Source organism: Eptatretus burgeri, chromosome 5 (genome assembly GCF_056783735.1).
Source record: "Eptatretus burgeri isolate ZD-2024b chromosome 5, Ebu_testis_v1, whole genome shotgun sequence".
Lineage (NCBI taxonomy): Eukaryota > Metazoa > Chordata > Myxini > Myxiniformes > Myxinidae > Eptatretus > Eptatretus burgeri.
The window spans coordinates 46,727,066-46,754,373 of record NC_140965.1 but is presented as its reverse complement, the minus strand read 5'-3'; the positions used below and the strand labels follow the sequence as shown (position 1 = coordinate 46,754,373).

Here is a 27,308-nt window from a genome sequence, read left to right as displayed (position 1 = left end):
AAGCAGAGAGGGCAATGGATGTGTTTATGGACACCCGAGCTAAGAAAGGTGATATCATTAAAGCAGGCTGTGATGTTTTCATGCTCATGTTCCATGGGAAATCCTCCGAAGACTTGGAAGACTTGAGATTCGACATCTTCAGCAAGCGAGCTGCTACTGGGAGCATAAAACCTGAGAAACTCCCCCCGACAACAGGAGCTGCAGCACAGCACTCTCTCCGAGCTTACCTCCAGACTAGAGACTGGCTGATGCTGCAAAGTCCATCGTTGGATGCCCGGGACTATGGTTGGCAACTCACTGAGCAAGGATATGCACCAGTCCCTTCTGCAGACCCCATTGCACCAGACTACCTCCTGACGTTTGCCAGCTGCAACTGTGCGGGGGACTGCAGCTCACTCAGGTGCTGCTGTAAAAAGCAAGGAGTCAAGTGTATTTCTGCTTGCGGCATCTGTCATGGTAACTCTTGCCTGAACATAAACCAGCTGGATGAAAAGAGGAGTGAGGAAGATACTGGGGAGTTTGATGAATAAGGTTGTAAAAGCTGACGAAGCAACATTTCCATTGAGCACAGTTCTGTTAAAAATGTCAATAAAATACATTTCATATGATCAAGGAGTGTTTTTTTTTCTCAAAGCTAATGATTGGAATCAATTCAGCACCCCAAAAACCCCTAGTTAGACATCCCACAAGTCAATATTGGCAAAATTTACTTTTTCCGATTTTTTTCGCGCAGGCACTCTGAAGCACCCGAACTTTGATTGCCTCCCCAGAATTTCCCACAAGGAATTGGGTTCGCACTAATTGATAGGTGTTAGTAGACACCGAGATGAATACGTTCATGAAGAAATTTTTTGGTAAGCAATTTTTTCACAGATGGTCAATACAATTTGCTAAAATTCCCTAACTAGTTGCTGTGTTCATTAATTCCACGAAGACGTGTTCCGAGATCATCGGTTGTTCCAGATCGGTGTGATACAGCAAATGTGCGCATATCTCGATCGTCTCTGTCAATGGTACATTCGTGAAAAAGCTTTTAATATCAGAGGATGCCATGATGTTGTCCTCACTTGTCGGTGTTTTAGTTCTAATTGATTCTGCAAATGTGAAGGAATCCTTAACCACGAAGATTAGAAAGTGAATCCAATACTGGTTGCAGTTCCTCTCCCAACCACTTGGCAAGTTCATGTTGTGCCGATCGCACCATGGACGGTATGGGTCATTGAGGGATATTCTCCTTGTGAATCTTCGGCAGGCCGTACATTCTTGGACGCTGGGCTCCAACAGATTTAATTCTGTCGTTCACCTCCTTTGATAGTTCTCCACATTTAAGAAGCTGAAACAGTCGTTTGACGATCTGACCTTCCACCTGAGGCGTGCGATCATGTTCCGTCACACCGCCCAGATGTTTAAATTTGGTTTCGTCTTTCAGGATGTCCATCATCTTGTCGATGTAATCAATCTTATTCATGATTACCACTCCAGTGCCTTTATCCGGTTTGCAGATGTGAATGGCAGCATTCCTCCTCAATCCTTGTATTGCCAAGAGAACATCCCATTGCATGTGAAAATCTGTGACGTCATTCGGGATTCCACAGTACGCATGCGCGAGGTCTGATAGTCCGGCCCTCAGCACCTAGTCTGCTTCTTTTGACACAGCCTGATGCGTTGATAGTTGAGCATACAGGAGTTCAAACTCGGCAAAAATGTCTTCCCTCTTGATATTCTGGTTGGGAATGCCGAAGTTAAAACCATGCCAAACATCTGTTTATTTATCTTAAACGATGGTACTCACAATGTTAAGTCGAGCAGATTAATGGCTTGGTTTGGCTTAATGGTAAGTGTCGTACAGGTAAGTTATCCGAGAGGTTTCTCTGGGCTTGTCTGCAGCACAATGTGGTCCCGGGCTTTATAACAAAGCGCATTATCAGTTCTAAAATGAAGCACAGCACTACAGGGGAGCGGATGTTTATTCTGGATGAGATTGGGTGCTTGAATCACACACGGTCCGCGCTACCGCCACGTCGCGTCCGACAAAATGCCTGGAACGAAGCTCGTGGTTTCATGTCGCTGTGTGACACGATCCGGTTATGTAGATACATTGCAGCGATTGACCAACGTGCAGAGATGGCGGCGCAGAAGAAATGCTATCGCACAATCGACTGGTTCGATATATATATATATATATATATATATATATATATATATATATATATATATATATATCGTCACCTCATAAAATGTCGCTAAACACTCTGGGAGGGGGTGGGAGTGAGGAGGATGGGGGAGAGAGGAGGGGAAGGGGTTTGGGAGTAAGTAAGCATGAAGGGAGGGGTTCTCGACTTGCATTTTGTCATGGGACTTGTGGAGAAAAGAGGGGGGGGCAGTACAAAATTGAACAAAATGGGGTATGTGAAAAACAACACGTTAACAATGAAAACCTTGAATTTTAAGCAGATGAGAAATTTATTATATCTTCTTTTGAATATAATTGATTATATCTTATTGTCCAAAAAAGGTAAAATCATCCTTTATATTCCGTAATTAAAAATCGATTTGACTTTTACGATCCATCGGCTATTTTTCAAAAACATCCAAATATTGGCTGGCCTGCTGTGATGCTTTCCGACCAGCGGAAGAAGGATACAAAGTTATTTTATATTTTTAAACCAGGGCACTTCATCCAGACAATTGCAACTCTCCAAAGCAGCACCAGAAAGCAAAGTGGGAGAGTCATTCAATTCCAAAACTTCCATTCAAAGCCAGCAAACTGCCAAGTGTTATCTTGAACTGCACTTGGCACTCATCCTCGGCCTTGCTCCAGCAACTATCTTCTCAAAACCGAGCTCAGCCCAGTCATGGTTTATTCACCCTTGACAGAAGAACATCACAGTTCAGCCGACAAAAGTGATTACAACTCACGGACGTGCTTTTTTCTTTCATGTCTCTTGTTGAACAATCAATGTCACATGATGGGTACAATAAAAATTATCCTACTGGGATTCTTTATCAGCCTTGTTCAAAAGCATTTTACGGCTGAAATAAAGGATTAATGATGATGATGTTGTGAAACCAACAATAGTGTTTTGAAAAAGACTTTGGAAAATCTCCACTTTGCTGCTATGACTATTCTCATTATTATTATTATTATTATTATTATTATTATTATTATTATTATTACTAGCAAAGAACCTGTTGGTAATTCCCCCAATTATACGAGTTATGACTTATAATACCCACTCCCAACAGACAGTGCTCTGCCATACACATTTGTCATCATATAGAGAGAATTGGGGTCCTCCCCCCCCCCCTTCCCCATGTTGTACCCTGGGGACTATTAATTTCTTTATAGCTCCCAAAACCTCCAGTTGTACCCCATGAGTAAAACCAGCAATTTTCAACTCATTCTGTACAGTGCTTCAGGAGTGCATATAAGTCAAACAAACAAACAAACAAACGAACAAACACTATTCTCAAATTACATTAGTATGATTATTATTGTAATTATTATTATTATTATTATTATTATTACGAGTACATGCCCCAAAAAACAAAAAAAAAATAATAAATAAATATTCAAACCGCGAGCAACAAACAACAACCACGCAGGCCGTTTCTTCACTCTCGCCTGTCCGTATGTGCGTGGCCCAGAAGTTCGCATATTATTTGCAGTTACGATTATTCGCAATTTAGTTTTAATACCCAATTATTCAATTAGCGCCAACGTATTTTACCTTTTCGCAATGTCGTTGCAAGGAAAAACAAAAAGAGAAGAGAAGAGAGAAAAAAATTACTTCCTGGTTCGGAGAATACCAGCACTCTGATGTTACCGAAATTTATACACCGTCTAATATGAAAACGATCATAACTTGGGCCATTCTGTTTATCTATAAATGCGCATAAGAAATCGAGAAATTATTAGAATACATGAAGTCATCATTATCCAGAAGCCCGTACGTTGTAACCCGTAATGGGGAACGCAACTGAGGTTCCCTTCCCCATCGGCCACGCCCACACAACAACGTGTCTTCCCATTGGTTTGGTAAATAAATGGCCATATCTTGGGAAGCACTTGTCCGATTAATATCAAACCTTGAAAAGGCACATCCTCAGGTCCCCAGTAATATATCTGGCAAGTTTCAATTAGATCGGACCAGTGGTTGTCGAGAAACAGCGGTCACAGACACACACACACACACACACACACACACACAGACACACACAGACAGACACAGACAGACACAGACAGACACAGCCACACAGACACACAGACACACAGACAGACACAGACAGACACAGACAGACACAGACAGACACAGACAGACACAGACAGACACAGACAGACACAGACAGACACAGACAGACACAGACACACACACACACATTGCTGGAATCATAGATAGATTATTATTTATCATCATCAAATGCAGTTTGTAAAGTTCCAAATCGGCATATCCACTCATTAAAAATGACAATGTTGTTGGAGTGAGCTGCAGGATTACAGTCATATAGTATAAACTTTATAAATGATTATAAAGTAACTGTATACTGTATTTATACTTTGGTTTTCAGTGATCAAGTGATCTTGAACTTCTATTTATTGACATTAATTTATTGATTCCACCAAAGACCAATTCCCATTCAAATAGCAATTTTAGTGATGGTTTACTTGACATGACAATATTACCAAGTTTAACTTCTGAAGCATGATCAGCAATTGTGAAACAAACACAACTTTTCGGCATATTAAAACTTGACTGTTTCGGTTTAACAAAATATTCAACTAAACAAAAGTAAGCAATTCAAACTTGTACAAAAAATGTGCAAAATGATGAAAAGGTTTCTCTTTGTAAAGAGGATAAGGATTCTGTAGCCATGGTTCACGATTCAGAGAATCTCGGTTAAAATCCCATATACAATCAATGTTTGTCAATTGTCTGGAACTGACGTCCTTAAAATTCATGTAAAGCGACTTGATAAATTTTTTACCTCTGCCACAGAGGGTGAAGGAGGTTATGTTTCCACCTCTCTCTGTATGTTTGATTGTCTGTGTGCAGGACATCTCAAAAAGTTTTGACGGATCTGGATGAAAGTTGGTGGGTAGAGTGGGTGTGTGACAAGGATGAACTGATTAGATTTTGGTGAAGATCCGGATCTGGATCAAACTACTGGAAATTTTTTAAGTGATTCTTCACCATTGAGAGATCGGGCCAAAATGATATATAGCACGATATCTCAAAAGGTTCTGCACGGATCCGGACGAAACTCGGTGGACACGTAGGTGTGTGACAAGGAAGAATTGATTCAATTTTGGTGAAGTTCCGAATTCGGATCTGGATCAGATAATCTTTCAAGTGATTCTTCACCATTGAGAGATCGGGCCAAAAACGATATATAGCACGATATCTCAAAAAGTTGTAGATGGATTCGGATGAAACTTGGTGAACATGTTGGGGGTGTGACCACAATGAAGTGATTCGATTTTGGTGAAGATCTGAATCCGGATCTGGATCCGATAATTATTTAATTTATAAAGTCATTCTTCACCATTGAGAGATGGGTCCAAAAACGATACATAGCATGATATTTCAAAAATGTTATGTGCCCGATATGTTCTTGTGGATCAGGCATTATGTGGCGGAGGTATGCGCTCTACCGAGTACCCTTCTAGTCCTACATGTGATACAAGTACAACCCTTATATTAAAGTAACAAAAAAGGAAGAAAATTCTGCACTTGACATGAATGAGACGTGATTTATGGGGATCCATAAGTTTGCGGCCTGGTATAAAATCATTTGATAACCATTTTTGTATTGAATGACTGTGTCAGGCTACAGACTTCCTGATATATTCTTACTCTTCTGCAGTTTTGTCACATTCTGACATATGATTTTAACGGTACCTCTCACTGACCTTGCAAAAAAAAAAAAAAAACTTCCAAAAACAGGTGCAAATGGAAGATGCCACACACATAACCAAAACAGCAACAAATACAGCCCCAATGATTGCAAAAAAAAAAAAAGACAAAAGAAAACACAAGACAAAATATCAGCAAATATATGGTGATAACTGGGAGAAAGACAAAAGAGTGGGGAAATTTAAAAAAAATAAAAAGTTGGACAGATTGGGGATAGACAAAGAAGGATCAGTGAAATGGTTAAAAAGAGGTCAGCTCAATTGAGACAGAGATCATTAAACATGCCCAAGATCAAGGACACGACACGAAAGGCTTTTAAAAAAGCCAGAACTGAGCCAAATGAACAAGTGTAGATTTTGTAGGGTAGAAACAGAAATCATGAGCTACCTCCTATCATGATGTTAAAAAAAAACTCATGTCAGAACAGCTGTACACACAAAGGCACAACAAGGTATGCAGTGTAATTCACTGGCACATCTGCAGAAATTTCAGTATCCTAGTTCCAGAAAACTCATGGAAACATGAACCAAAAGCAATAATTGAAAACAAGGACATAATGCTCACAAATGACCTGATGATCCCATCCAGAGTGAACTTAGACAACAAAGCACTATGACCAGACATAAGACTCAGATACAAAAAGGAAAATAAGGTATTGCTTGCTCATTGAGGTTTCAGTACCCAATGAGGTTGGTCTAAATAACGCAAAAATCAATAAAATGACAAAGTATCAATACCTCAAAAATGAAGTGAAAAGATGCTGGAAACTGAAGAGCACCAAAATGGTTCCACTGATAATTGGAGCAACAGGAATGATAAAGAAGAACCTCACAAACATCTGACAAACCATCCCTGTGAACATAACCACAAACAAACTACAGTTGGAGGCTGTCCAGGGCTCAGTGACGATCATGAAAAAGAGTTCTCAGAACAAAACTCTGTGAACAACAAAATTTCACAACTTAGGCCATGAATCACGATCCTTCACCGAAACCAGAGCGGAGACTTCGAGTCCTGAGAAGACTCCATGCCACCTTCTCAAACCCGAATTATGGAGATAACAATCAATGACACACACAAACACACACACACACACACACACACACACACACACACACACACACACACACACACACACAGCCCAATACTATATCAGTGTTGTTCACATTATGTCCCATGATATAGGTAATTGATCTTCATTAACGTTTTTTTTCCATTTTTACCATGAAGATTCACCTGTTACTTTAATTAGTCTCTTTGAAGGATAAATCCCAAAGGTGTGTTCTTGTGAACAATGAAATATAATTATATGGTTGCAGACAGGATAACAAACTTAATGTCCCTTTAGAGAATGGTATGCTCCATAATGCAGCTCTTTCTTTCCTTCCTGCTTTCACTGCATCAGCTCCACAGTATTAATAGCATTCAATGCCTTGACAACCCTGCACCATTCTGGTCCCTTGTCCCCATCGACCGTCGCCTGTCCCTCATCCCTGCCCCAATTTCCCTGCTCCCCAGTGAGGATTAAACCCAAAACCAGACAGATCACAAGTGAACACACCAACACTGACCTATTTTACTGCACTTGTAATTTTCATTACATCAATTCTATATTTTTTTTTTAAAAGGAGTGGTTCTAGAAAACGCAAATATAAAAATCTGTGATTTTCATTAAAGGACAAGCACGTGGTTATTGGATTTGAATACACATCAGGCTCAGTCCTCAGGGTATATGAGAGCAAGTGGGTAAAGTTGAGCAGTTAGTTTGCTTTCTATGTGCTGTACAATTGCATCCTTTAATCAAAATGGAAACGGAGCGAACAGCAAAGCGCTGAAGGAGGCAGTCTTTCCATTATTACAGCGCAATCTTTAAGGGCATGATGGAAATTTACACCATGATTGAGTGTATGAGGTTCTAAAACCTGGAACTCATAATTATTATGAGCTGTGTTAAAATACCTCTAACCCTAATCCAACCAACATATTTTACGACCGAATCTTACCAACTCAAAACCGTTCAATTTCACTAAATCTGCCAAAGTTTCACATCAATGACTAATCATAGCATTTTATTGATGAAATCAACAAACATAAAAAAACATATATATGTATATATATATATATATATATATATATATATATATATATATATATATATATATATATATATATATATATATATATATATATATATATATATGTGCTTCTAAAAAATGAAAGTTTTTTTTTTTTAATGTGCAGAACCCGCCATTCAGTGAGGTTCCTACTAGAAATCATTGTGTTAAAATATTTTTTTCTTGAGTCATGTTCTTGAACTTGCACAAGCGATGCAAAATTGCACAAAGGGCATCAAAAACTGCCAAAAATGATTTTTTTTTCCTCTTTTCGCAGATCAATTAAAAGTTTATTTTGATATCATCTGAATTTACTGTTTTGAGGGTTTAATTAATATATTCGTATAATTAAATGCATTAAAATGATATTAAATATTGATGTGAAGAAATGAAAATCAGCTCATAAATTGCTAAATCGAAAAATAATGAAGTCCCAACTCAGTCCAAATTTCGGAAACGGAAAGTTTTCTTGTTGAAAGTTGCGCAATTGCACAGCAGTGAGCAGAGCCTTTCTTCATGCGTGCATGAATTAACGCGCAAGCTTGGCAAAAACTTGTAACTTTTCAATGTGTACTTACCACTCTGTAACATTTCCTACTTAACCATGATGTTTTTATCTTTTTTTCAGACCAGAAATTTCTGCATATTTTGGGGGTAATGGCCTCCAGAACTAGATCGAAAAAGGCCATTTGGCTGATTGGATCCCCTTATCCAACACTTCCTGGCCAGAAGCTTCCTTCTAAGGCCGAAGTTCTCCGCTTTTTGATGTTCCTTCATTTGGAAATGAATGAGACCCTAACTGCAAGTGTGAATCAAACATCACTAGAGCTAATGAACATCTGGTCCACAGAGGGGATTCCTTCTAAGCACCTTCCTGATGTGGTAGTCCATGTGAGAAAATTACACACAATGTGGCAGGGTTTAAAGAAAAGCATCAATCGGAAGACTGCTACCAACATAGAGAAACAAGACAATTTCAAGGCCGATCTGGATGAGCTGTTTGACATAGCTCACGCTGATGCTATGAATCTTATAAAAATCGATGAGGACAAGGAGTTTCTTGCTTCTCAGCGTGAAAAGGGGCATCCAGGAAAGATCGGGAGTCTTGACTACAAGACTGCCAGGACTTCAGAGAAAATTATGAAACGTAAGGATGAAGAGAAAAAGAGGAAACAGAAGGCACTTTTGGAGATGGCCGCAACTTCTGAAACAGCCAACCTCCAGTCTTCCTCCTCCTCCAGCTCTACTGAATCTAGTCCAAGTTGACAACCATCTTCTTCCATCCATCCAACCACCTGTGATTCCCAGCCTCCGAAGAGAAAACGTGGGACAACTGGATTAACATCTGAAGTAACTGAGGCCCTGGATAGAACTCTCCTTAGCGATCATTCTGCAAGTCGGGTTCTAATTCCATTTGCCAAGCAATTGGGACAAGACATCAATAAACTTTCTCTCAGTCCAAGTGCCATTCGTGCCGCTCGTGTTAAGCACCGGAAGCAATGCGCTGAAGAGATAAAGCAGAGCTTTAAGGTTGACACACCCCTGGTAGTCCACTGGGATTCCAAGCTGATGCCAGACCTAACTGGAAGAGACAAAGTTGACAGGCTGCCAATTCTGGTCACTGGGAATGGTGTGTCAAAAATCCTGGCAATTCCGATGCTGAAAGACTCCAAGGCGGAAGAAACAGCCATGGTCATCTTTTCAACAGTTAAGGAGAGGAACCTGATTGGACGTGTCAAAGGGATGTGTTTTGACACGACAGCTGTTAATACTGGAATCCGGAGTGGGGTCTCTGTTCGTATTGAAAACATCCTTGATCATCAACTTCTTTATTTTGCGTGTCGGCATCATGTCTTAGAACTTGTTTTGGAAGCAATTTACTCTTCTTCGGTCGATGAAGCATCCCGAGGGCCAGACATCACCTTATTCCAAACCTTCCGGGACTGCTGGCTCTATTTTAATTTCACGCAGTACTTGACTGCTGCTGATGATGCAAGCACAGCCACCGATATCCATCCATGGGCCAATTTTGTCATTCAGCATGCCCAAGAGCTTCTGAAGCAGAAGCATCCCCGAGACGACCACAAAGAACTTCTCCAACTGACGATCATTTTCCTTGGAGGCATCCCTTCTGGACATCAGGTTCCAACATTCAGGGCACCTGGCGCCGTTCACCGAGCGCGTTGGATGGCTAGTGCAATTTACTGCTTCAAGATCTGGATGTTTCAAACGCAGTTCTCGGATTTTCTCACTAAACGCGCGTCATCATCCCGCAGTACATGTCGCACAGAACGCCTGTTTAGCGGGATCAAGCAAGTCTGTCTTTTTGTTGCTAAGCACTATATCAGGGCCTGGTTCGACACTCGAAATGCTGCTTCCGCGACAAAGAATGACCTCCAGCTCCTTCAAGCCCTCCATTCCTTGAATCATGCTGCATACAAAACAATGAGCCGCCATCTGTGGTACCTGAGCGAAGTTAACGTCGGCCTTGCACTCTTTGATGACAACTTAGATTCGTCAGAAAAGATCACCATGGTAATAAACATGAAGGACGTGGAGGGTTCAGAGGATCCATCTCGATGAGTCTGGCTTCCCAATCCAGAGGGAACGAAGCTGTCTGACCTCTGCTCCTCCCAAACTAAAAATCTCTTTACGCTCCTCGAGCTGCCAGAAGACTTTCTCGAGGAAAAGGATCCATCAAACTGGAAGAGCTTTGAATCCTACATCAAAGCAAAGCAGAGGGTTGACTCTTTGAACGTCGTGAATGATGCGGCTGAAAGAGGCATCGCCCTCATCCAAGATTTCACGAAAGCTGGTCGAACAAGAGATGAAGCTCAAGTGCAGTACCTTGTTCAAGTGATGGAGGATGACCGACGGAAATACCCAAAGGCCTCAAAGGAAACTTTGATTTTATAAAGGGCCAAATATATATATATATATATATATATATATATATATATATATATATATATATATATATATATATATATATATATATATATATATATATATACACATACATACATACATAGTAGCTTATTTACTTTTCAGGATAATTTTTTTTAATTGTTTTCATCAAAAGAGATTTTCATTTTAATTTAGCCATGTTGTACTAATGGAGAAGGATGTCAAGTGCCTGCGCAAGTCCTAAATATTATTTAATCTTAATAAAACTTGGAAGATTTTAGTTTTTCATGAAACCTCACCATTTGGAAGGTTCTGCAAACTTCTATTGCAAATTTGAATTTTTACCATAGTAGCTAAAAGCGCCCTAATATACATACAAAACCTAAAATACAATTAACCAACTAACTGGGGACCTTTACGACCCCAAATCAGAAGCACAAGATTTCATTCAATCAGATAGAATTTCGCATCAATGACGAAACATAATGGATAATGTTTTTGTGATAAAGTCAACAAACATAGGCATTAAAAAGAAATTCGAGGACTTGCTTCTCGATACAAACACCATGTGAAGTAATCATATATGAGAGAAAAAAGCCCTGTGGGAGACTGACGGTTATTTCCCGAACAGGCGGAGTAGGGTGACGGGAGACGGAATACCAATATTTGAGGCAAAAACCACTTTTTGCCCCTGTAAATGGGTGTATCTGGATGGGGAGCACAACCCCATGAGACCTCACTGTCCTGATGCGTTGTAACATATTTGGGCCGTATCGCTCAGGTAGTTGTGGAGATGTTTTAGTGAAGGAGAGGGGTTCGGGGAGGGGGCCCGTGGCCCGCCTTACCGGGTAGATATGGCCATGAGGAGCACAACTTAAAGTTAGGGCATGGTACCAATGCCGCTTTGAAAGTTTGGTCTGGATCTGTCTGGCCATTTCTGAGAAGAAGATTTATGAATAAAATACAAATATTTGGAGCAAAACTCCCCTTCCACCCCATTTATAGGGGGGCACCTCCGAATGGGGTGTACAACCCCACGAGACCTTACTGTTATGATGCATTCTACCAAATTTGGTCCATATCGGTCAAGTATTTTGTTTGGAGATGTTTTAGTCAAATATTAATGGACGTACGTACATACTGTACGTACGAACAGACGGCCGGATACCAGGACCCAATCTACAAGCTTATTTCTAAGAAATAACGTGGACATGAACAAAACCAACTGGGGTGTTTTTGGACCCCAGAAAGGATTTCCTTGCAACTCTGTGCAGCAAGGTGGGATCTTAAAACATCATGTATATTTATTACCAGCACATAATGGTAACCAAACTCATAAAACATGAAATACATCGTTAAACTAATGCAGAAATAACACACCAAAATGTAGGTCTGGGGTCCAAAAATATCACTGTTAGTAGGATTAGGGTTAAACTGTTTCTTACTTCTATATTTCATTCCACTACCACACTATAACAACAACATTTTAAAACACCATCTTAAATTTAAATTTTATTTTATTTAAAATTTTAATTTTAATACAGTCACATCAGCGACACAGTCACGCCTCAATAAATGATAGCTACCCTGGCAGCTCAGCTGCCATACGACCACACACAATGTAAATTGTGAAAGCAGTGCAGGGAACGTCTAAGAGATACTTTCTCACTGATGAAGTATATTACTGAACTCAACTGTCTATTGTTTGACTAACTCGTAATACATGGTCAATGGGCACTGCATCATGGATTTAACACTCCATTTAATAGGGCAACTGTCCCATCAACATTTGCTGGTAGATATTAAAATTCCCTTGGTATTTGGTTAACAAGCCTTGGACATGCTTAATAAGGAAGGCCATGGAGATAGTTCACTTCAATTTCATTTTGCTTTTTCAAACTTCTCTACCATGTCTCGTTAAGTTCTGCAAATAGTGGTAGGTGAATAGGAAGACCTTTAAATTGAAAATGAACATTTAAACATCTTCAACACTATGTTGGCATTTCTTCGTGAAAAATCCACAAATAATCTTGTCACAAGTTTCTTAAGTAGCCATCTATTTATTAATTATATACATAAAATTGCAGGATATTGTCTCCCACCCTCGAATACACTCGACCTACAAGCTACAAATGTCCCTTGCCTTTCTTCCACTCTTGTTCTACTCTTTTATATCCTCAGCCTTCTCCTCTTTTCCTCAATTCAGCCTCCCCAACAAACATTTATAATAAACATAGATGGCCAATTAGTTGTTGTTATTCCTCGAAGGTTGATGAAAGAACTCGTACAGATCAGATATGCTGAATAATGACATTAGTATCATGTAGCAGTGTACTTTTACATCAGGAATCACAAGGATGTCAGTAAAAAAAAACAAGACAAAGAAGTAAAAAAAGACATAAAATGTCATTGCCCCCATTATTTTAGCAATTTTGCTGTACGGAGTTAAAGGGCTAGCCCATATTTATCTATCTATATATTACTAAAACTCTCATCTTGTATGTATGTATGTATGTATGTATGTATGTATGTATGTATGTATGTATGCAAGCATGTTCCCGAAATACAGCCAATACGGTACACGATAGCGCAAAAAAAATTAGCCCACCTTACTCACCATTCTCCTGCGGTGTGCAGTATCAAGCTTCGTTCAAATCGTGCAACGAGAAAATTATTTAAAAATCAATTCCCGATTCAGTCAATTACTCTTCGGGAGAATTTGATCAATACAAACAACCTCAGCGGGATAGTTCGCTGGAACTATCTTTTTTTATTGAAATGATTTTTTTTTTCATCAACCGCTGTCACAACGGGAACCCAACGGGTTCACGGGTCATCTCATGTACAACTAAAATGGCCGCCAGTCTACAAGTCGATAATCTTTGATCAGATCACAAAATGAAATGAGAGGCACGTGTATGCCATCATGCACTGTGTTTTTGCCAACTTTGAACAAAGTCAGACAATGCATGTCTGAGAAATTGTTGGGGGCACATTTAAGTAACAAAATATCCACCAGTCAGCCATCTTGTTACTGATGTCGAAAAAAACATAAAAATGACGTAAATTTTATTAACTGTGTGCCAAGTTTGAACAGCATCGGTAAATGCTTGTCAGAGAAATCGTTGAGGTAACAACAACGTGTTATAAAATGTTTTATTTTTTTTTTTTGCATGTTTCATTTAATTTTACATCCTCGTGGAGATTCACAGACAGACAAAAAATTTATGTCTGTGGAAGAAAACATGCTGACTTTTAATGAAACCAGTGGTGTGAAGGGTCTTACATGCTAGTTGAAATTTTAAAAAGGAAAATGGGATAGTTTCAGAACAATGTTTCACAACAAACCTCTTTGTGGAGAAATGGCACAACATCATCATCATCATCATCATCATCATCATCATCATCATCATCATCATCATCATCATCATCATCACAACACAACAAACCCTTGCAAATTCACTTTATACATCTATTTGTATTTCTGAAGGCAAATGCATGTTGCACCTGATTGAATTACAAATTCTGCCTGAAGATTGAATCATTACCGAGTGAGGGCAGGAATTGAATCATTACACAACAACCTAACTCTTTTCAACTGGAATTGTGGGATCTTCAACATTCACCATTGAATGCTAACAGATGACACACCTAACTGAAAAAAACAGTGTGAAGAACGCTGCACCCATTGTTGCATCACCTGCATGCAATGCAGGAAAACACCAGACGAGATAGCTCAAAGACAAGTATTGTTGTGTTTGTGGGGTAGATGGAGGAATTTCATTGCAAAAGTAGGATTGTATAGGGTAGAATGGTCCATGGACAGGTAGGAGACATTTTGATGTAGCTTAAGTAGGGAAACTATCAGCTTAAGTTGTGACTTGTCACTGCGCGGGGGGGGGGGGGGGGGGTGCTGTGTTAATTATGTAGGGATTAAGGATAATTTCTTAATTTCTCCATTTATGTGATTGTCCCCTGTGACCTTTTCCTATGTTTTCGCATTAACAAGACCAGCGATAAAAAGAAATCACATCCTTAAAGCAACAACCGAGCCAAACGTGACAACAGGCAAAAACCACGCCTGAAAACTAGCAAACCACGCCCTAGGTGTGGATGATGGATGGGCGTGAGGTCAGAAGGACGAGAGATGAGAAGAGTGTGTGAGGTATGCGATTGGAGAAAGAAGGATCTCGCTCGCTGACTTCCCCTTGACATGGTGAAGAAGGCTGCATGATTTTCATGCTCAGCTGAGTCGCGAAGCATGTAGGTTTCTGAGAAGAGAAGAAGAGCACGTCTCTCAGCAATAACTTGGCATGATCCCGCCATGTGTTTGAGGTGGAAGGCAGGCCATTGTGGCGAGCGAACCTGGTGTAGAGACGAGGATTGAGGCAGAATCGGCAGTCGGGACACAAACAGGAGTGTGAAGGGAGGTTCTATGAGGAACGCGATTGAGTCAGAGGCTCTGGCTGACCACCCTCGACACGACGGAAGAGGCAGCGTGAATCCTGTTGTTCATTGGTGTGAATTTGCACACATGATCGAGCAAGATGCCAGCCATTGACTGTTCGGCTGGGTCGTGTGAGACCGTGCCTCGGAGCCGTGTGTTCTGCCATTGGGAAAGAAGGCGGCGCCATTTTGCAAGGAGCGGCATCGGCAAGTGTGATTGTGAAAAGAAGCTGCACGGTGGTTTCTGAGCCCTAGTGTTGAATATCACTGCCCGAATTGCCTCCTGTACATTTCCCGCCCAGAGCGGATTGGCGCCATTTTGCAGGCTTCCCACGCAGGACGACGCGGTTCGATCATCAAGCTCTAAAAGGCCTTCTCTGGACAAAGCTAAGTGTAGGAATAAAGAGAGGGAATTTCCTTTTATTTTATCTTTCCCCTTGCCTGTTTTTGTAACTGTGTGTAGAGGTGCCTCAAATTCAGGCTTTAATTTACCTCACGTTTAAACACGTTTGATTTATTTCCATTACAAATATTTGATTTATGTCCATTAAACCCATATTTATTAAAGATTGCTTGTATCTGTCTATTCGTTGTGGGTTCGAGTATAAACCCTTGTCCTCCATCCTGATGAGTGCCTCTGGTGCACGCCCTTGCCGCCCTCCCGTCGCGCTTGCTATAATCTCCAAGGATCACGTGTTCGGCTCCAAGGTAGAACTGTTCAGCTATCTGTCCAGGTCAGTCTTAACCGGTGTGGACACGACAGTATGTTCCATCCTAGCTGGAGTCAGCTCAGCTGAGACTGATGGTCTTGTAATTTAACATTATTTGCTTAATTATTCATTAACTAGAAAGTGAAACCGATGATCACATTTGGATTCCAACTTGATAACCACAGAATAGGGTTGGCCTATATGGGGTTGTCATCTAAGAACTTGACTCTGAGGTTGAGATCACAGGATCATATCACAGATGTCATGTTTAGTTCGCCACGGTCTATTCATGTCCACATACCTAATACATGCAAAATGCACTGAAAAGCCGTAGGACATATGGGGAAGGATGTTGTGGGCCAAAGAAAGTCAAAAGCTTGGAAGCACCCCGTTTCCATTCCAAAGATTATGAAGATCCAGGAGGGGAAATGTTTGTTCTTGATTTGCCATTTTTTAATTTCACTTGATTTTTCTAAGTTAAAGTGGTCCCTTTCTGAGTTCCTGTATCTATTGGAGACAGGTGACTTATGTCTGTGCAGTTGTTTAGCATGGAGACACTGGTGCTGGTAGGACCACACCCTGTGGGCTATTCAAAGCATTATGATCATGGGTGTCCAGCACCTTTTCAAATGAGTCCACCATGGGTATCATTACAATGACCGCTGGTAAGATATTCCAGGCTGCACAGATCTTAACACTATAGAACTCTGAACAACATTTTAGTCCACTGTTCTACATTTCGGGGATGGTCATGGAAATTACATTTTCTGTTGAGCTCGAATCGCTCAATAGACATGTCACATAGTGTTGTGAAGTATTTGTAAGTCAGTATGAGGTTTCCTCATAGTCTTCGAAACTCGAAGGGGGAAATAGGTTAAAAACACGTCCCCGAATGTCGTCCACCAGAAGGTGGTCTCCATGCGTTAACCAGAGGCGGTTCCTTCGGGTGGCTGCATGGAATATCCTCTTCCGAGGAGAGGATGATCACATGTCTTTGTTATCACCTGAGCTCAAGCGTTTGAACATCGGTATTGCAGCACTCTCTGAGGGTCGGAGACCGGATTGCGGCGAGATCATGGTGGGTCGTTACACCTACTATTGGACTGGTCGCTCTTATGATTACCATGCCCAAGGAGTTGCTGTAGCTGTGTCGATTAAGCTGACTCTCATGATAATTGAGGCAGGACCGGTCAATGAGCGTAGTATGAGATTAAGGATTCGTCACGCCTTGGGTGTCATTTCCCTGGTCTCTGTTTATGCTCCGACTGAGGCGAGTGATCTCACCGTGAAGGATACATTCTATGTCATGCTCGATTCTGTGGTTGATCAGTGCCCCGGGCAAGATACTCTCGTCGTCTTGGGGGATTTCAATGCATCAACTGGAACTGATAGGGATGGTTATGAGACATGTGTTGGTCCCCATAGGTCTGGAACTGTGAACCAGAATAGCTCGAAGTTCCTTAACTTTGCAAGAAGTCATGGACTTAGGGTGGCTGGTTCATGGTTTCAGCACCCACAGGATCATCGCTGGACTTGGTATTCCAACGCTGCTGGTGCGGCAAAGGAGATTGACCACGTGCTCGTTGATGGTCGCCGGAGGATGATCCAGAACAGCAGGGTCTACTGGAGTGCTCAGTTCCTTAATACCGACCACAGGCTTGTTGTAGCAACTCTGAAGTCACAGCGTAAATCTGGGAAAATGTTACCATCCCAGCCAAGGCTGGATGTTGGCAAGCTCAAGAATGAGAGGGTAGCTGAGGAGTTTGCGAATAGGCTGAGTGGGGATTTGGGCGTCTGGGTGCTTTGGGGAATTCTGAAGAGTTGTGGAGTGCTTTCAAGACCGATGCTGCCGGTGGATATCTTGGAACTCACCAAAGGGCGAAGAAGAATTTTGTCTCTCAAGGGACACTGGATATGATTGACCAGAGTTGCAGGACCAGGCTTTATCAGGACCAGGCTATATCAGGACCAGGTGGTGATACAATTGTCATGGATGTGCACTAGAACCCATACTTTTCAGCACTTGTATGGACTGGATTCTGGGGAGGATGTCGGAGATATCAAGCTGCGGTGCATCGTTTGGGAATGTAAAAATCTCTGACCTTGATTTTGCAGATGCTGCAGTCATCTTTGCGGAGACTCTGGATGTCCTTTTGTGGGCCCTCGAGGTGCTGAATGAGGAGTCAGCTGCTGGGGTTACGGGTTTCCTGGGTCAAAACTAACATCCAGGCTTTCAGTGACATATTGGATGCTGCTCTCTTGTCTCTACCTGTTTGGGGTGAGGATGTTGAGGTTATAGAGAAATTCACTTACCTTGGCAGTGATATTCATGTCTCTGCTAGCTGAGAGCGAGAGGTCAATAGACATCTGGGTCGGGCCTGGGGAGTCATGGATTCACTGGATCTTGGGGTTTGGTGCTGCCAGTACCTGTGCGGGAGGATGAAAGTCTGTGTCTTCAGGTCATTGGTGCTTCCAGTCTTGCTCTATGGATGAGAGACTTGGGCTCTAACCAGGGATCTGAGATGGTGACTTAATTCCTTCAGTTCCAGGTCTCTTCGGAGAATCCTTGTTTGTCATTGGTCAAACTTTGTGTCCAACGAGCGGTTGCTGAGAGAGATGTAAATGAAATTTGTTACCTGCATAGTCCGTGAGCACAACCTGTGGCTGTATGGGCATGTGGCTCATTTTTCTGATGCAGATCCTGCTCACCAGATTCTCTCAGTGAGGGAGCCTCGTGAGTGGAGGAGGTCAATGGGCTGATCATGTTCCTCATGGTTGCCACAGGTTGATCAGCATATCAAGGAGATGGGGATGGGCCAGGCATCTGCCTGGGCGATGGCCAGACGGAGCCCCCTGGAGTGCTGGCGGAAAGTGGACGCAGCGTCGCACTGCTCCGGTGCTTGCTCCCATACCTGACCTGACCTGAATGTCCTTGTACAAGAAACCATTTAAGTGTAAACTTCACCATGATCCCAAGATGATAATACAAAAAAGTTTCAAACATTTACAAGTGATGAACAAGTTTCAAATATGTGCATGGTCTGACATTCAAAAACTGAGATGAACAGAGCTGTGCTATATCCTCCATATAGTCCTTTTTCAACAGCTTTAACCTTTTACTTGAATTCTATTTCCCTCTTCCTTTTGAAATAGTTCCCACTATTTTTTTCACTTCAAATCTTGTAAATCTAGCAGCTTTAAAGAAAAACAAAGTTTTTTAAAGTTATAAACAAGATGCATCTATTCATTATGTAAACATCATTCCCCACAAACAACAAAAAACTACTATACAGTACCTGATTGAGGAGACTTTTTATAACTTGTGCTAAACTTTCACAATGTGGTTAACACTGTTTTGCCTAAGCACTCAAAGTTACTGCACAAAAAAAAGAGGAGTTTGAGATTTTAGAAGATGAAAATACGGTTAGTCTGGTTGTTGTAAAAGGCACCATTTCCATATTATGAATGCCAGGGAAAAGAGGTGGATATCAATTGAGAATTTGTAATTTAAGGGAGTTGAAGAAGGAAGATTTTGTGAATGTATGGGATGGGGTATATTGGGTCACAAGGAGAGGGGAGGGGGTGTTCAGGGTTCAAAGATTCAACAATTAGTGTATGTAATACATACTACGTGTAGATGTCTTGAGAGGGTATTTAAGTTAAATCTTCTTCAGATAAAGTTTCCGTAACATGCTTAAACTGTTGTTTGTTAGATTCGACAAAAGAGGAAAACTACATAGAAATTAAAATGAAATAAAAGGACATTGCTTCTTTCATCCCACACCACAATATTACCTTTCACCCATCTATTTTAACTTCATAAAAGTTTTTATATATATATATATATATATATATATATATATATATATATATATATATATATATATATATATATAAATATATATATATATATATATATATATATATATATATAAATATATATATATATATATATATATATATATATATATATATATATATATATAACATTAAAAATTACAGAGTTAATCGAACACATTACCCCATGCTGTCTGGAGAAACAAGGACATGGGCAGGGTCAATGAGCGGCAAATTTGATGGTCGTGATTGACATAAAATGCCGTAATATTTTGGCCAAGTAATGCTAAATTGAAGGGTTAGGAGAGTGCCAAAAAGGTGATTTGTGTTCCTCAGTGTTCAAGTATATAATTCAATGAAAATAAAATATAGAGTTTAAAGATCGTCAAAGAAAAATTCCGGAAGTTTACCGCAGTTGATGCAGAGCATTTTACACCACCTTATTTAACACGTTACACATTAGTTATTCGTGCCTGTTGTTTGTGTCCTTTATCATGCCCTAAAAATAGTAACTTTCCCATTTGGAATGATTTTCAATATTGTTTGACAGGCAGACAAATTTTGAAATAATCTCTTTCCTCTCTGCACACGCACAATCGGTACAAATTCAGAGCCAAAACACTACTAAACTACAGGTTTGTTTTCCCTCCATGTTCCGATTGTGTTCAAAATAGAACATTTAATTGGAATCAAGTTGTTCCTCGATCATAAACTGACGTTTGTAGACAGACGGACAGACAGACAGACAGACAGACAGACAGACAGACAAAGTGCTTTTTGCTTCGCGTGCACAGGGTAATAATGAAACAACATGTCAGGATGTTATTCCAAAAATACAACCAAACAACGGAGGAAGGAATGACAATAATGGAATGAAGGAATGATACCACAATACGACACCAGACTCCTTTTACCGATTGCCATTGCGATATCTTTTGACATTTTTCTGTGTTAATCCCACAACAAATAAAATACAGAATTACATCAATATACACTGCAAATGTATAACTCCCTCGAACACAGACATCTTCATACAATTGTTATTATTGCTACACACACAGTCACCTATAACAAAAATGTCAAAAGATGTCATGATGGATTGTGGTGTCATATTGTGGTGTCAGTAATACAGATGACACTGCAGGTCTATGTGGATGCATATAATATGCTGTTGTATTACCAATACATTGTACTAAACATGCATGGGTGAGTAATATATAAAATATATAGATTGGAAGTACATTATTATGGTAGGTATTATGTTAAACCGTACACACACACACATGATCGTAGCATAATTAATGTGAGCTGCCACCTTTTTCCGCTGAGGATTTGCATTATACTGATCATAGGAGGTTACCCGGGAAGCTCGCTTTCACTCCGAGTCAGCCCTCTACTTTGCATGAGACGCTGTTTTCTTTCTCTACTATTAATATACTAATTATGTTTATTCTGGCACATTTAGCTTTGTAAGTTACGCATTTTTAGTACCTTGCACTTCACGAGGCCTTACAATTCACGGCAGAGATTTTTTTTTTATGGCAGAGTGAGTTTTATGACAGTTTTTCAGCCTGCAGATGCGTAAATTGCGTTTAACACCTTGTGAGTATTGTGGTTGTATATATTTTTTATTTGATCTCATTGTTTTTCTTTTTTATGGCATGGGTGCAATACCCAAGAGACAATGTCACTTCCTCCCATTCAAATCATTGCAATTGCTTCAGCCATTATTGTGCTATGCTCGATGACATTTCTAACATTGATGAGTTAAGGAAGAAGTACAACTTGGTGATTTTGCGATCTCTGAATTTGGTACTTTAGTGATGTACTCTGGTATCTTAATCAGTCTTGTTCATTCTGAAAACACTAAGGTTTGAAAATAAAAGGGATGGCTTTTAAAAGCTTATGACTTCACTCTATAGTGGCTTTTTATAGTAATTACAAGGAATTTTTATGCGCAGGAGGAAGCCATTCGGACCATCATGCCTGCACCACACCAATACCAGATTTAATAAATCCGTCAATACCCCTTCCTTTCATGTGCAACCTTTTGGCTGCTACACTGGTACTCATTTCGCTGACCTCGGAAAGATGACAGGCTGAGTCAACCCCCTGGCGCTAATTTAGCGGAAAACAGGGCTTGAACTCAGGACCCTAACCGCTAAGCCAACACCAGGTTTTCAGCATATCATTTTGTACACATTGGATTTGGTGGCCATATTTTTATAGTTGGGTCGAGATTGTATCACCGTACTCCATGATAGTCCACAGCTTCCATTCACATCTTCACAAAAACTGTTACAGGTTTGAATTATTGCTTCCTTCTTATTTAAACTATCATGCTTCCTACATAACCAATGATTATTGCATTGTGAATTAGCTCTAATCTGAAATAAACGATGACCATGCCCCACCCTCCCCCAACTCTAGGCATATAACTAACCAATGGTGACCCCCCTACCCACCCTTCAATCAGTTGAGTTACTGTTTTGTGCCTGCACAGTATTGCTTGTAGGAAGAAGCAAGTTTTTGGTCTCCTTTTAATTTCCACCACAAAGTTTTTAACTTTGCACAAACACATGAAAACACTCAAATATTTGCAGCAATATGATGTAATACCATGCAATGACATCACATCAATGCATTGTTGGGAGATAACTTTTGGGTTGATGAAAAATCTTTGTTATGTTTGCAATCAGAAACACAATGCATTTTCAAGGTTCTAATAAAGGAAAAAGTCAGCATCTCCAAAAGCAACACCACTTTCCATCCCCCAGCCCCCCACCACCCCTTTCTTACATGTCTCAAAAATATGATACAACAGCCCCCACCCCCACCCCACAATTATTTGCAGTGTTAACAAGAGACATCTTTATATTACATGCAAATAGGTAACTGAACCTTTATGGGGGAGGGGGATTCATTGAGAAAATTAAAATAAAGAAAAATAAGTTAAGGGGTAAGGAGATTCCTCAGTGTTCAAGTATATAATCCATTAACAGAGATGAGGTTAATGGAGTTGTTGGGGGAATGGGGGAGAAGGTTAAAATATGGAAATAAGAGGAACGGGCATGTGGTGAGGTGATTGGAGGTGATTGGTGGAGGAGGGATGCAGGCTCCACTATATAATGCGTACGTAATGCACAGAAAACCCTAAAACATTTGCCACTTATATCGTACTCAAGCTACCCGAAAGATCCGTGCAGTTCATACAACCAATCTAAATTCAAATAAGGTTTTGACTGAGTTCAAGGAAAGAGGGGGCATCTTTCCCCATCAGTATCACAGACAACTACCTCCAATGACGGCACACGATAGTCAGTGGATTTGAAAAAGTTCACATCAACCACTATGGACGGCCATTTTGAGCATAATGCCTTCGTCAGCAAGACAGAACAGTTAATGGAAAAGCAATAGAAAGGTATCTGGATTTCAGCTATAAAGCTTGGCAGCACTGTAACGAGAGAGGTTGAAAAAGTGGAGGAAAAAACAAATTAAAGGTACGGGCATTTGTGGCCTAAAGGCACTTTCAAAAGGACCCTCAATAACGGTTCTTTTTTTCTCTCTTTCTCTCTTTCCCATGAGGCCAGAAATGTCATTAATCTAACTGCAGCAATAATGGGCAGCAGTCGTAGCTGGCAAGTCGACCACAGATTGCCTGCTGTATCTATGGTGCCTTGGGCTCGAAGACTCTGGGGAATCTAACCTGTTATGAAGCGATTCGAGTCAGTAGACCAAGATTCAACCACCAGTCATGGGCTTTGCCTCTTCAGAGCTGTTGAAACAGCTTACATACCTGTACATAGGAAATAATTTCAACAACTGGTCTTTGGTATTTATTTTCAGAGATGATGATGATAATTTATGTTATAGTCAAGCTCACTGCTTCATTGAGTGGTTAAAAATATGTTTCTCTCAACTAGCTGGTTTGGTTATGTTTGCCATGGTGATGGTTAGTCACACTTGGCCAATACCCCTGAATGAGTCGAGGGAGGCCTTTGTCCTGCAGTAGTCTGAAATATGCTGATTGATGTACAGATTTACAAGTACTTTATTGCATCACCGCTACATACTGTAAGGTGTGTCAGAAACCTGAGTGTATGAAAAACTTCCTTTAAGGAGCTTGCCAATTATGACGAGTTATGAAATGCTGCAGATCCCAAGGTATACACAGGAGGAGCTGCTGAAGTGGTGAGCATCATTCATTTCATAACATTGGTAAAGACATAACATATGAAATCGAGTGTCATCACAAAAGGCATCAGAGTGAGAGCCAATATGGCTTTGACAGGAAGCGGCTAAGCTGACGAAACTGTCCATCAAGAATCTCCCTTCGGTTTACCTAAAAATGGGGAAAAAAAACTTTGTAAACATGTCCACCTACGAGTTGAACTGTGCACAAACTAAACATCATTGACAGGGAGTGCCGACATATTGGCAACAGCATGAGAAGTCAGACATGTAACAATCGAGCATATTACAAAAACGTTTAATTGCAGCCAAAATCCAAGGGAATGTTGATACAGGAGGAGACCATTTGGGCCATCATATGTGCACCCTATCCTTATCCCAACACTTCCAACCAATTCAGGTAGTGCTATAATTATACTGATAACCCCAAGCAGAGAATTTGCTAAAGGTACCAACACACAATGGCCTACTCTTTATAAAGATAGTGGAGTTTTAAACACACAATCGAAATTCAGACAGAACAGAAAATACAATTAATTTTTGTTTCTTTAATAAAACATAATCATTACTCGAACAGCACTCGGTAGAGCGCATACCTCCGCCAGGTTGAACAGTTTACGTTTTGTATCCCAATAAGAGGTCACAATCTGAATCTGGACCTTAACTGAAATCGAATTGGCTTGTTCTCATCACCTCCCCACCTCATCTCTCAAATTTTGGCATAATCTGTCCACAACGTTTTGGAATATCGTGTGCTTTGTATCGTTTTTGGCCCTATCTCTCAATGATGAAGAAGCACTTGGAATATAAAAAAAAAACACTCCGATCCAGATCCGGATCTTCACCAAAATCGAATCAACTGATCCTTCTCACACACCCAACCTGTCCACCAAGTTTCATCTGAATCTGTCCATAACTTGTTGAGATATCCTGCTCACAGACAGATAGACAGACAAACAGGGGTGAAAACAACCTTCGCCCACCTTCGATGGCCAAGGTACAGTAATAGAAACCTTGTATTTATCAAAATATGCTAATGTGACAATAAAATGGTTTATTTTCAAGTTGGCCTAAGACTTTTGCGCCGTACTGCATGTCGCTAAAATGGTGTTTACCGAATAAAAATTAAACGTTTTTTTAAAAAAATACAAGATCTGGAGGAGTAAGCTCTTTGAGTGTGGTGGTGGGTTTAAAGAGGAAATGTATTGAGTGCGGCAGAGGGGCCATATGCGGACAAAACAAGCAAGGGGAAGAAGGAACAAAAAAAAGAGGAGATGGTTGAGTGAGGTCAGGTTAAAGGGTGTAGGAAAGATCATGGGTTTAGTGGGAGAGGACATGAAATGGTGGTGCATCAGTTGGTCGAATTATTGGACTAACCAAACTCACCTATTATACAACAAAGCCTCCTTGAACATCAACACATTTGTATCAATTACAATGCTTGATCAAAAACAATGAATACCTTCACCATGGAAGTTTTCTCACTGCCTGCAAATTCACAAATATTTTCACAACCAAGCAAGGGAACAATCCAAGCCTTTCACACAAGCAGAGTTATTGCTGGCATTTTGTGAGAGACATTGGAGTCAGGTGGAGGGGAAGGAGATTTGGGGGTGGGGGGTAAGCAGGGGTCAAAAAAACCTCACGCCAAAGGTGGTGAACAAGTTAAGAAAGTTGGCTCACATAGAAGAATGGAGGCCGAGCTGCGTCGTCGTGTTTTTCTCTGGACATTGTATTACCACGTCGGTGTCTGCAAATGTTACATCGAAGGATGCTGAGATTACAATTATTGATTTATAGAGAGTTTGGTTTGTAACGCAAAATAAATCACAAAACACAGTTCAGATCATCAATGTGATGCTGTTTATTTATTTATATTTTTTGACAAACTGCTATGTTCGTAAACCGAATACAGGTATCTTTTTCACATTAACTTGGTCACTTTGGACCCGAAATACTCGACAAGTTCAAAAAGAAATGGAGTCTCCGAAGTTTTTACAAGAACCTTATTATCCAGTGATGGTGTTTCTGTAATTTCCTTCGACAAAGGCATTTCCTGCCTTTGCTTTCAAGCCCTCCAAGGAAACATGGAGCTTGACAGTAGGCTAAGGACACATCATAAACCAACTGCCCCAATCTTTACCAAGGCTAAACAAACATAGTCCATAAAAGTGCAGGCTTCCAGAATAATTGCCTCAAGCAAACTTGAAAATGGGTTAAAAAAAAAAAAAAGAAGAAATTCCCAAGTGTCGAGAGAGGTATGCTGACCACCGTGAGAAAAAAAATGTGAAGCGACATTTGTGGCGTGACCCCTACTTCGAAGTAAAACGGCTCTGACATGCTCTTCCTTTGAAGAAGGCCTCGTGCCCAAAATGTCGCTTCGCCTTTTTTCTCATGGTGGTTAGTATAGCTCTCTCAACACTTGGTTGGGAAAAGTAGTCTCTATTTTTCCCTGACACTGACCAACTGTAATCCATACAAAGACTAGACTTTTTCCATTGAACGTGGATTATCTAAATTCATTATTACCAAACATGTTTATCAGAGATATAGTGCCTTTCCAATTTTTTGCATATGAATCCCAATTTCCCAATGTTGGAAGACCACAGACTTCCCTCGGATTGCAACACAAGACCCTCTTTGACTGGGCCTTCTTGCATTGAGAAAAACGTTTAAACTTTTAATAGCAGGTGAAGGACCCATATGTTGTTTGGCCTGTTTGGTATTCTCATCAAAACCAATAAGCCAATGATGCTGAGAATTCAGGGTCCTAAAAATTGAGAAGCATAAGAGAAACAAAGGTTAGGGGGGTGTGAAAGGAATGAGGAGAGAAGCGAAAGAAGTTTAGGAGGAGATGGTAGTGAGTGGAATGAGGAGATGGGAGTGAGGAGAGTGAGGAGATGGGAGTGACAGGCGTGAGGAGGTGTGAGTGACCGGAGTGAGGAGATGGGAGTGAGTGGAATGAGGAGATGGGAGCGAGTGGAGTGAGGAGATGGGAGTGAGGAGATGGGAGTGAGTGGAGTAAGGAGATGGTAGTGAGGGGAGTAAGGAGATGGGAGTGACAGGCGTGAGGAGGTGTGAGTGATTGGAGTGAGGAGGTGTGTGACCAGAGTGAGGAGGTGCGAGTGATCGGTGTGAGGAGGTGCGAGTGACCGGAGTGAGGAGGTGCGCGTGATCGGAGTGAGGAG

At 40.7% G+C, this 27,308-nt stretch overlaps 1 protein-coding gene across 4 annotated transcripts in view; it reads right to left on the bottom strand.

The window, feature by feature from the left end:
* The window catches only part of LOC147026370 (sodium/potassium-transporting ATPase subunit beta-1-interacting protein 3-like), a 298,816-nt gene that overhangs the window by 152,793 nt on the left and 118,715 nt on the right, over positions 1-27,308 (bottom strand). The window contains exon 1 of one of the 4 annotated variants that reach the window (XM_085881747.1): positions 25,804-25,832. The exons of the other annotated variants lie outside the window; for them this stretch is intronic. The gene's annotated coding sequence lies outside the window, so the exon portion shown is untranslated. Of the gene's footprint in view, positions 1-25,803; positions 25,833-27,308 lie in introns of those variants that run through there. 4 annotated transcript variants of the gene reach the window in all.